This window comes from Pempheris klunzingeri, chromosome 13 (genome assembly GCF_042242105.1).
Source record: "Pempheris klunzingeri isolate RE-2024b chromosome 13, fPemKlu1.hap1, whole genome shotgun sequence".
NCBI lineage: Eukaryota > Metazoa > Chordata > Actinopteri > Acropomatiformes > Pempheridae > Pempheris > Pempheris klunzingeri.
The window spans coordinates 6,048,307-6,061,172 of NC_092024.1; the positions used below are offsets into that span (position 1 = coordinate 6,048,307).

At 41.1% G+C, this 12,866-nt stretch overlaps 1 protein-coding gene across 1 annotated transcript in view; it reads right to left on the bottom strand.

Moving 5' to 3' along the window:
- Window positions 1-12,866, bottom strand: part of gabrr2a (gamma-aminobutyric acid type A receptor subunit rho2a) — a 41,336-nt gene that overhangs the window by 24,920 nt on the left and 3,550 nt on the right.

Below are 12,866 nucleotides of genomic sequence, written 5' to 3' on the forward strand. Positions count from 1 at the left end.
CATTACGCGTGGCCCTCTCACATATCACCAGCATGCACACACTACATAGATTAAGCTAAAGTAGAGGCAAGATTTAAAAGCGTTTTGAACCACTTTGCATCACTTATCTATACAGTTTTTAATCCAAAGAGATTAACAGAGACACTGAATGCCAGATTAGAGTCACCAAAGCTCTTCAAACAAACTGTATTTGGGATTATTCTTCACTTACTGGAACAATGGCATCAAGTGTGTTGCACTTGTCACATTAGACAAACATGGTTTCCTGCTCTCACAGTGGCCCTTGGTTGTAGGAAGCATTGAAAATGTGGGTGGGACAATGTTGTTTCCTGTATTCTGATGCCTTTTAACAGGTGGTTGGATACTTTTATCAAATAAAGAACATTTTTTAATTTCATCCAGAGGAACTGATCATGGATCATGTATTTTAAAGACATTAAACGCTAAAAGTACAGAAAGTGATTTGATCACTAATTCAAAGACATCTTTAATAATAACCACTCACTGTTTATTCAATGTGGAGGATTTCTTTATGCATGCATGTAATTGCAGTTTCTCTTAAATGATTTTCTTAAATGTCATCAAATCAATGAGTAAAGTGGAGACGACAACTGTAATCACAGCGCCCACATGCATTCTGCAAAAAACTACATTCACCTTCATCATTTCATCAACTGCATTATTTGTTAGCTGGTTATCTTGTTTGCTTTGTTTACACACACATTTTTACACACATAACACTGCTGGTGAGAAGCACTCCACATAAATTCATGAAACATTCATGACAAAAGATATTTAACTATTTTTAACTGCCACCTGTCATGATTCTGTCTTGATTTCATAAATGACATACGTTTCAGTAGTTTGTGTGTGAGCATATCCATTAGCTGGATAGCAATCATAGCTTTGGGGCTCAGGAAACTGATATATACCACCCCATCCCGGCTGAGCTGAAGAAGCCGTACCATGGGCATAGAGCTGGTGCTAAGCTTAAGGCTAAATTAGCAGCTAGGAGAAGGAGATATAAGACGGCTTTACCATTGATTATTTTGGGAAATGTCAATTCTCTGTCTAATAAGTACGACGAGCATTTGTGAAGAACCTGGAAGCTCCGTGGGTGCAGTGTAATGTGTTTTATGGAGAGCTGATTGAATGATAGCATCCCTGACTCCTGAGTGGATCTACCCGGCTTCACAGTGGTACGAGAAGACGCCAGAGGGAGCGGAAAGAACAAAGGTGGAGGACTGATTTTGTTTGTGAACAACAGATGGTGCAACCCTGGTCACATCACTGTAAAGGAGAAGACCTGCTGTCAGGCTGTTGAACAGCTGACAGTCGGTCTCAGACCTTACTATGTACCAAGGGAGTTTTCTCCCATCGTCACCATTGTTGTCAACATTCAACCATGAGCTGAGCCCTGTGTGACATCATCCACTGTTGGTGGAGGATACAGACCAAGCACCCTGATGCATTCATTGTGATATCAGCAGATTTTAATCATGTCAGCCTCACCTCCCTCTGAGTGGCTTTACACAGTATGTTGACTGTCCCACAAGGGAAAGGACAATTGATCTGCTTTATGTAAATGTAAAGGAGGAATCACTACTTCAGCCCTTCCTCCACTTGGAGGATCAGATCACAACCTGGTCCTTTTGAAGTTTTCCTGCAAGTCCTGTGTACTTAGGGAGCCTGCAACCACCCGCACATTCAGGAAGTGGACACCAGAGGCCAGAGAGTTTCTCACAGACTACATTAACTTCTGTAGGGACACAGTTGTACCAGCAAGGACTGTACGCTGTTTTCTAATAATGATAAATCCTGGCTCACCAGTGACATTAAGACACTCCTCAACAAGAAAAAGGAGGCCTTTAGGGATGGAAGCTAGGAGAAGCACAAGCAAGTGCAACAAAGCCAAAGAGGAGTCTAAAGCAGGCCAAGGATGTCTACAAAAGGAAAGTGGAGAGAAAGCTGCAGCACAACAACACCAAAGAAGCGTGGAGGCGTATGAGGACTACCACTGGCTTCAAGCAGAAGGACACTCAGACAGCAGCAGGTGATGATTACAGGGCCAATGAGTTAAAGCAGTTGTACAATAGGTTTGACATGCCAACACTGTAGCTGCTTCTCCTACCTCACCGAGCTGAGGGTGGAGCTTGAGAGGTTGCATCCAGAAAAAGCAGCTGGATGGTGTATGTCCAAAGACTGCTTAAAGTGTTTGCAGCCCAAATGGCAGAGCCTCTCCAGAGGATCCTCAACCTGAACCTGCAGACAGGGAGGGTTCCGGTTCTGTGGAAAACACCATGTCTCGGCCAACCGAGCTAGACTGCTGCTTCTCAGCCTCCTGAGACCACAGCGTGAAGATGAGATGCACTCGGCCCGCTACAGTTCAGGCACCAGGAAAATATGGGGGGTGGGGTGGGGGGGTGGAAGATGCTGACCTCTACATGCTTCACCGGGCTGAGCATCACTTGGATGAGCCATGTGGTTATGTGAAGATTATGCTCTTTGAGTTTTTGAGTGCTTTCAACACCATACAACCTTCTATGCTTAGAGACAAGCTCGAAAAGATGGGGGGGGGGGGGGTCCCTCCTTCACTTCCTGGATTACCTGACAGGAAAACCACAGTTCGGCGGGATGTGGAAATATGTCTCTGGGACCTCCTACGGAACACCTCCAAGACCAAGGAGATGGTCGTAGACTTTCGCAGGTCTAAGCCCCCACTTCATCCAGTCAACATTCAAGGAAAGGATAGGTGGTGCAATCCTACAAATACGAACTGGACTGGTCCCTGAATACAGATGCCTTCTACAAAAAGGGACAGAGCCTGTTATTTTTCCTCAGGCCCTTTGATGATCTATCTATCTATGTTTTTGGCTAAAAATAAAACAGTGAGGCAGCTGTCAGTCACTTTAGAGACATTTCAATGATAGTGTTGATTTTCACTGAATAATTTCCTGAACATTTTGTGAAGACAGTGTGACCCACTCAATCTGACATCCAGCCATGAACAAGTGTTAGCGGTGCCACACTGCCAGACCCACAGAAATGTGAGCTAATCCACCATGTGAATCTGTGCCAACGTGCAAACAGGCAACTTTATGCATTATGGTGGCACAAATGTCAGGACAGAGGACTGAGACAAGGACAGAGATGAAGACATGGTGTGTGTACTTGAGAGAGAAAAGGTTGACTCTTGCGCACAACTTGGCCCACTCAGAATGCTGCTATGTCACTTTTTGAACCATCATACCATTGACAGAAGATTCCAATAGACATATAGAGCACATTGTAGACATCGATTTCACTTGAACACTTGAATAGGCTGGAGGAACTGAAATTTGAAATGTAACCTGTATGTCCAATTTTCCAGAAGACAATAACTATTGTGATTTACTGGCTACAGACCAGAGGAGAAGGAAATTAAACTGCCATATTTCTGAGTGGGGTTCTGTGACTTTGCCTCAAAGCAGTGTTATAGGGTTACTGATCAGGGGTTTCAATGTTTACACGTTGTTGAATGTTCTTTTCTGGCTGTTCATACAAATACATTTCTGTTTCCTCCTACTCTGTTATTTGGTGTTTTCCACACAGCCAAGCAAACAGACAAGGATGTTATCAAGGCTGTTTAGTTGTGCCACTGCATATGTATGAAAAATTGTTTGTTCAATAAATGTTCAGAGATGCTAACAGTCGTGACACTTGGCCTTGGTTTATTAGACCGAGCACATTCACGACGGCAACAAACAATTTTGTGTTTGTCATTGATCAATCTGGAGCTCACAGGCCTGCTTTCCTGCATGTTCTCAAATGTCACTGATGTAAACAAGCAATAAAAAGTGACAGAAAACATGAATAACTTAGATTTAGTTGTTTAGTTGAATTAAAGACCTATAAATCAATCTCAAAGTGACAGCAGGTCTTGAATTTTGAATTAAATTCAAAATGTAAGTCTGGGCTAGTGTGCACTGTACTAGCAACTGTACATTCAACTGTACTAGCTTTGGCTATAAGGTCAAAATACTGAAGATCAAGACGTACAAGCAGCAGTCGTCGACACCCTGCAACAGGCACAGCCACACCCTCATTTTAGCAGACGAGAGCAGCATACTGTCCAGCCAAAAGATCAAAAAAAAAAAGAAGAACTAACTGTAATAAATGAATTGAGTTGTTGTTTTCAAGCCTGAAACCATGCCGGTAACCACCACAGCAGTGCAAAATGCAACACATGCTGTTGTTTTGGTGTCACTGATGTACAGAATGCTGGCCATGCTTGAAGTAGCCACTGTATGTTGCGTTTTTTATTTTATAATGCTGACTTGATTCGTATGGTGGCCCTGAGAGCTCAACACACTGGAACTTAAGAAAAATAAAAAAAAACAAAAGAATAAATTAAGAAAATATTTTCATTCATTTGACTACACGTGCACAGCGTTTCTAACATTTAGAAAAGCACTGACGATGTTAGTATTGGACATGGCATGGCCTCGGCCCCTCATGAAGTTACTGGTCATTCTGCTATCATTTGTTCATGTTGATGTTGTGGACTTCTGACTTCTGCTGCTTCTGCTCTCCACATGCATGAAAAGTGGCGGCTGAAAAAGTAGAATTCTTTTATTTGATTTTCACGATTTCTGAGCAGATTTAGTGTCACAAATAGAACCGACGAAGACACCTAGGGTTAGTTGCTGCTGATCAAGTCTCATCAAGTCATACAGCAATTATTTTCACTCCCACAGTTAATGATATATGTTGTTGAGGATGAAAGATTTAACGCAGGAAATGGGTAACCTGTAGGAAATGCTATTTATCTCTCATCACACCTATTTAATAAGGGGCCACAGTGTGTCTGTCGCTGATGTACCTGGTAATTATCTTTGATTAACACTTATTTTTCAGTCTTTTTCCACAAAAAAAAAGTTCCAGATTGAATTAAATAACTGATTGAATATGAATGATACATGGACCTGAACTCAATTACTTCACGAGTCACAAACTGTAGTAACAACACGGGTGTCAAAGCTGTTGACAGCAGCATGTTCTCTAAATGCTGAGCATGTGTTGTCAAATTAATGAAGATGTGTTCTTAATTTGATCGTATTTTGTCTATTTGCATGTTATTTCTCAAGTTGCATTACACTGAGTTCTCAGGTTGACGCTGCAGCTGTGGCTCAGAGGTAGAGTGAAAGGCTTGGTGGTTCAATCCTCACTTCCTCTAATCATGTCGAAGTGTCCTTGGTTGCTGATCACGCCTAAACCTAACCAATCAGAAGGGAGCCATTGCGGAATACAGGTAGGAAAAATAAAACCAAGGGTAATTTCTGGCCTCAAAAAAACTCAAGGCTTCAGAACAGCACCAAGCAGAACTACTACTACTATTTATTTTGCCATTTGCAGGCTGTGAGACATATTAGAAATACAACATTGACATACGCTAAAGCTGTTATCACGAAGTTGCCTATTTTCTAACAAATGCAGGCTCTTCAGTCTATGCAACAAGTAAAACACTTTATTTGCAGCAAACTACTTGAGGCTGCATTCATATATTTATCTTTCTTTTCTTCCTCTGCATTCCCCTTCATACATCCATGCTTGTTTATCTCCTGAGTGTGTTAACAACAGCTGACGCACTGCACTGTGTTTTACGGCTCATGAGGGAAATGTCTGACTTTTCAGCCGCTAAATGTTTCATTATGTTCACCAGCTGCTCTCGAACTGTCTGTTTTAGTGTACAGAGGATTTATCAGAGCTTTTACACCATAAAAACAAAACAATGAGCTAAAAGATTCTGATCATAGAGGCTCCCTAAAGCTGAGAGGAACTGCAGAGTTGGTGAAAATTCTCTTTGAGCTTTACTGCACAAGCATTTGCATTTGTCGGTCTGGGTGTTATTCTCACACGCCAGGGACATAAATCAAATTTGCAGGAACATCAATGAAATTTTCAAAAACTAAATTAAATAAACAGACATGTCCAGGGACATTTTTGTGTCTAGTGTCTTCAGTACAAATACATGAGGATACACACTGAATACTCATAGTCATTTGTCAGTATGAGTGACGCCCAAGCTGATAAAAAGCTGAATTTTCTGTTAATATAGGAAAATATTCACCATCACCATTCACCAGATATTCACCAACACTGGATGCACTTTTACAGCCAGTTTTGGACCTCTTCTCATTTATGTCTCTGTTCTTCAGCTGGGACAAAGTGTCATTTGCAGGGTAACAGCTGTCTGATGGCGTAACAGATTGATGCCTGTGCTAATCTAAGCTGTAAGCAGGAGGAACCACTGCCAGCTTAATCTGCTCATCACTGCTGGAGTGGGGCCTGCCATGCAGCTAGACAGACTTAGGCTAGGCTAACAATGCCGGTCAAGCTGAATTACACTGGGTGAAGCTAGCGGCTAAAGCTATACTCCAGTCACCTCAAATTAAGCCGACATCTCCAGATGGTATCTGGGTGCTACTGACCCATCCATCAGTGAGCACTGCTTAAAGCTTTAGCTACAAAAAAAAGGAAACAAAAATTGTGGACGTTGCCCTGGGCTCATGTCCTCTCGCAGATGACACGCAGGGATGGCATGTCGCTTTAGTGCTCTGGGATAAAGCAAATGACACATTTCTGCTGTTCATGACATCTAATGAGATGAACCTTTTTCTCATGCCAATGCATAAATCATTTAGCCATGCACAGATTAAAAAGTGACAGCATGTAATTTGATTTGAAAAAATGAAGCAATAGTGAGCTTAAATCAATGGATCATCATGGTTTCCTTTGATGTAGTAAGCTTGATACAATCTTCTAATTGTATCTCCACAGTTCTGACATCAAACTATGGCAGCGGCAGTCACAGCCCTGATGTTTAGTGGATGTCATGCCATGTTATTGCGGGGGATGAAATTCAATCATTTCATTTGTAATGTGAGTGTTAAAGAGTCAAATACAATATAATATTTGCTATGGCTTTCTGTGCATTCCAGTGATGCATCGATGGAAGTTCGTGGTCCAGTGTAAAGAATTACCCTCGCCTCACCCTCCCTTTCCAAGGATATGGGAGAAGCTACGGTGGCTGTTGAGGATTCACCTGTGGGGCTTCTTCTTGTGTTAAATAAGAAGTGTGAATTCCATTTGCCGAACTTTGGGTTCTCAAATTTGTCATTTATTTATTTATTGTCCATTTGTTTGTGGAAAAAAATAAATCCCAGATTTCCGCTTCATCTTCCAGCCAGTGCATTCACGCCACCAAAGTCAAGCTGCCACTTCTACATAAGGCTACTATAGAAACATGGTGGTGCAACATGGCGGACTCTGTAAAAGAGGATCCGCTGCCAATGTAGATATAAAGGACTCATCCGAAAACTAATGAAAACACAATGATTCCTAATTTCAGGTGATTATTCACTACTGACAACATAATTATTAATATAATATTCAATTTTCAATACCCCTGTGAATCCTGGACAATGTGCTTAAGAAACGTGTTAGACAAATGTATGTCATGTGTCTCACTCTCTATATATGTTGATAGGCAAGGCAAACTTAAACAACACCACTCTCCACAAGCCCAGCAGGGCTGAAGAATGGACATTATTTGTAGAGAGCAGAGTTTACAGCTAATTAGGCAAAAAGATGAGTTGATGGATGTCACAGATAAGGTTGAAACCAACAGTTATCATGACATGATGCACATGTCGTTCGTTCTTCTTATGGGTTTACTTAGGATCTATCTGAGCGCTGAGGTACAGCAGCTAATGAAACAGCAGCCAGTCCTGAGGTGACATCAGGACTACACCAAATTTCTCAACAGACAGTTGCCCGTTCACACATCCAGCAGACATGAAGCAGCATTAGTATTGCTGTTTCTGGCTTTGCAGTGAAGTCTTACAGTCAGTCTTGTTTTGCCTCTTGAGCTAAATGCTCCACTATGTTCACCGTCTAGTTGCTAACTTTGCTGGTGTTCAGTGCTGGGCAGATAGTGTTCAGACTATTTTGCTCCAAATTAGGTTGCTGAGAGTGGTGTTGTGAGAGGTAAAACCAAAACAATGAGCTAAAAAAAAGGCTAAAAAGCTTTGCAGAGCTCAGTAGAACTGTAACGTTGCTAATTCTTTGCAGATTTGTCATTATGACTGACTCCTTTCAAATCAGAATCAGAATCAGAATCAGAATTCCTTTAATAATCCCCAGGGGGAAATTGCTTTTTGTTACACACAGCTCCAAAAGAATAAGAATAAACTTCAAACACAAAAGTAATAATAATGATAATAATAATAATGATACAAATAAAATCACACTGATTTTCTTGGCACAAGGACAAGATCAGGCAGCAGACAGTTTAGATTAGATTCACCTTTATAGCACGCTTGAATACAAGAAGTTAGGCAATTAAATGCAGTTCAGCATCTAAACAGACGTTTAGTGCACAGTCCTTCACGCATGTAGAGGGGTTAGGAAATATACTGAACAGAAATATAAACGCAACACTTTTGTTTTTGCTCCCATTTTTCATCTAAAACATTTTCTACATACAAAAAAAAACCCACTTCTCTCAAATATTGTTCACAAATCTGTCTAAATCTGTGTTACTGAGCACAGATAATCCATCCCACCTCACAGGTGTGGCATACCAAGATGCTGATTAGACGGCACGATTACTGCACAGGTGGGCCTTAGGCTGGCCACAATATAAGGCCACTCTGAAATGTGCAGTTTTGCTTTGTTGGGGGTGTCAGAAAACCAGTCAGTATCTGGTGTGGCCACCAGAACAGCAAGGGGGAAGGACAAGTTCGGTATTTTCCTGACCTTGAAATTCATTTTTCTTGTCCGTGTGGTAATGTGGTGCACGACACAGTGTGCAGGTGGGAGGGGAGACGCCAACATGTGGGAGATTCATTCAAATGAGGCAGCACAAAGCTGCCAGCAGTTATTATTTTGGGAGAAAATGTGTGTTATACACTGGGCTGTGTCTGTTTGTGGAGCAAAGTCACTCCGCTGCCACATTTTATAAACGAGGGCAAACTAAGACTGGAAACAAGTCGGAAGCAGTAACAGAATAATTCTTCAAATATTAAAAAAATGAATAAATAAAACTCTTCAACCAGAAAATATGTTTAAATCAGCATGAATACATTTTTTTTTGGTAGATTTTGAATCCGTCTACACTGATCTATATATTAATCAGATGGATTCTTAAAGTTCAATGCAAGGTTCCATCTTTTATAACCCAAAAATCTGCATCTGCCTGCCCCCCCCTAGCATCTGTCCCCAACCAATTAAATGATACCACCTTCTATAAGGAGCAGTTTGTCACTTGATCACTTTGTTCTTCCTTGTGAGCTTCCACATGGCAGCTGTTAATTTTCCATCATCCTATAGCACCATCTCCAGACACTATTAGGTTCCAACTTCTCCTTAACACTTTTTAGACAACACCTTCACTTCAGCTCACACCATGACGTTCCTGGTCTCTTCTTATTGCATTTTCTAATACAAAGTGTTTACTCCAATTTATACCATCAGATTCGGGTTTCCTCTTACTGCATCTTTTAAACAAAGTGTAAAAGATTGTACATTTAAAACAGAGTATAAAACGTGATATTCGGTTATATTTTGGTTCCTTTATTTCATGCTTATTGATAGGTTACATACTTGATCAACACTCCTGTCATACTAACCATCGTGTATCAATTCCTACTACATCTTAATCAATACATTATAGTCACATAATGTGATATTCTAGAGCTATGATACCTGTGATATGGCTGGCTGATCTATTACATTACTCACAAAAAGTTAGGGATATTCGGCTTTCAGGTGAAATTTCAGGATGAACCTTAAATGCATTCTAACCTTTCCAGGTGAACTTAATGTGACCTTCTCTAAACCTTTGAATGCACATGTCCAACTGTTCAGTGTTTCAGTACTTTTTGCCCAAGTTGCTGTTCTCTAACAAGAAGCTTAACAGCAACATTCACAACAGGTTTAATCCATGAATCCACCAATACATTTCCTGCTTCAGTTAGAATTGGTATTTAAACAGTCCTCCTCATCGTGCTGTTCACATTCTGACATCATGAGACCAAGACGACACCTAACAGTTGATCAGCAGCACCTCAACACTGGAGGCTTCAAACAGGAAGTCCTCAGACGGAGGTGTTCACTGAGCTTAGAGGGTCACAGAGTGTCATCAGGAGGTTGTAACAGTGATACAGAGAGACTGGAAGAGTCACAGAAAGGAGAGGAGTGGACGTCCTTTGGCCACATCCCAATTTATTGAGACACTGAAAATGTTTTGTTGTGGTATACCTACCACTGTTGTTAGATTTTCTTTCAATAAATTGTTTAAGATGAATAAAATTACCATTGCATGCTGATACTTAAATGCCCTACTTTCATGATATAATATCACTGTAGCATTCACTTTTTACATTTTCCATATATTTCACCTGAAAGTCGAATATCCCTAACTTTTTGTGAGTAGTGTATGTAGTCCAAGACCTAGCAGTTTGCACTTGTGCTGCTAAAAGAGGCTAGTCATCTGTAGTCGTCTAATTCTTTGTTAATATTCCACTATTCATATAAAATGAAAGAAGGTAGTCACTAGAAGGTCTAAAACAGTTTGTGAGTTTCACACATTCTGTGTTACTGAGATGTTTCTCACTCTAAGATGGAACTACTTCCACTGAATACAGCAGTGTGCCATTGAGGACTGGGTGGAGCATATATTAAAGTAATAGGCTGCATGAAACACCCCCACCTTTGACTTTTGACCTCTAGTAAATCCTCAACACTGCTAAGCCACCACATCTTCTGAAAAGCACACAGTGGCTTCGGTATACAGTTAACAGATCATAGCATGACTCACTCCAAGCCCATACATCAAATGATCTGGCCGATGGGCTTTCTCTCTCTTTCCCTTTAGCATGGATTAACAACAAGCTTAATGTGTTATTTTACTGGGGATTAAGAGCAATAATACACCCCACACGTTAGCCACACTCACCCCCTTCTGTCCACTCAAGGACATGCAGCATCTGATCCAGATCGTTTTGAACGCGTATGTGCACGGCCATGTACCATATGTAACAGTCTCATCAGACGTATTACGGACTAAAAGTCAGGATTTCTTAGACTCCACCATGTTGATTTGGACTATTTTTGACATATATGTGAATCATGAGAGTTCCACAAAGATGGAAGTACGACACCATATTACTTGAGAGCCCCTTTAAGCCCACTCTAGGCCTAAGGTGGGCTGAGAGGATGGAGATATTCATCATCACTGTCTAGGAATGGGATCAGATTTTATTGATGCCGATTCCATCAGCGATTTTGCTAATCAAGTCAATTCTTTATCAATTCCCTTATTGATTCCTGATCAGTTTTCTGGAAAAGTAGGCCTACGCAGGTTTTTTTAGCATCAAGAAAACTCATTTCATCTCTTGAGTTTGAACAGTGTCTATCATCATCTAAAATGAATGAAATGATAAAATGTTTGTACAGGATTTGTTTTCATTTAGATCTCTGAAGCCAGAAAATGCTGCTAATGTTATTATAAGAAGATATCTCCCCTTGGTGACACTCTGAAGTTTAAGCCCAAGCTCTCTCCCCCCCCCCCCCCCCAAATAACTGCAGAACTCTCTCTCCTCCCACGATCCATTACTCACTCAAAATACACTGCCTTATTAACAACCTACAGGAACTTACTTGAAACTATAATTTACAGACATTTCAACCAGCATTGTTGTCGTCTTTCTTTATTCTTCCTTTAAATACTTATCTAAACTTGTCCCAGTGAGTTCTTCTCAGTTATAACTTTGATGAATAGGACTTTATCGTGTGCGTGTGTGTGTGTGTGTGTGTGTGTGTGTGTGTGTGTGTGTGTCCCATCTGCTCTTTGTGCTCTGAATACGTTGAGACACGAGGAGCATTTTCAGTTTTCAGCCTCTGTCAGTCTGATGTCGCTAAACCAGTAGCTTACTGATGTGTTTTGGTGGGAAAACTATGTTGAAGTATTATTCACTATAAAAAGCTAAGGGTTTAAACACATCTGGAGGGGGCAGCCCTTTGTAGGGAAACGGAGTGGAATACGAGACTCTTTATACTAATGCTAGCGTAATGCTTTATACTAGAGCTGCCTATCCTCTGCTGGGACTTTGTGCCAGTACCCAAGCTATTTTTAGTCCCATTTCCACTGTGACCTCCTGTTGTGCTCTGTCTTTTCTCCGAAGCAACAATCGCTCTAACAGGCGAGAGGCGACCTCACTTAGCGGTGACTTAATCTTCTGCTCCTAACGAGGTCCAACTTCAGAGAGAGAAGAGTCAGAAAAAGAGATATTCCTTGCCCACCCGATTTCAGAGATGTGGGTTTGTCTTTGTATCCAGATATCATGATGAAAGTTAGGTCAAGTTTTGAGCAGATCCTACCAGTTTCACTTGATTGCTCAAAGGAGATACAAGGGGGCAGGCACTTCTACGCATATCAACAAAGGCCTTGCCTTGAGCTACTTTCTGAACTCTTCTGAAGACATGCAACTTGAAACCAAGTCCATGAAACAGCTTGTGAACTTGCACTCCTTAGACAGACACACAAAGCGTCACCAGTGGGATATTTCAAAAGCTTTATAAATTGGAGAACAACTCCTTAATGCTTGAGCATCTGCCACACTGAGAAATTCATTTTAAAAACCAAGAACAGGAGATTAGTGACACCGTCAATCTGAAAAAAAGCTTTAGATCTAGTATTTCTCATGATCACGTAGAACAAAAAACAAGCCTGCTAATTGCACTCACAACCTGGTGACGAGGAGGATTAATGTGGACGGTCTAGGCCAGAGATGCTTCACGCTTTGAGATGATTCCAAGGAAAG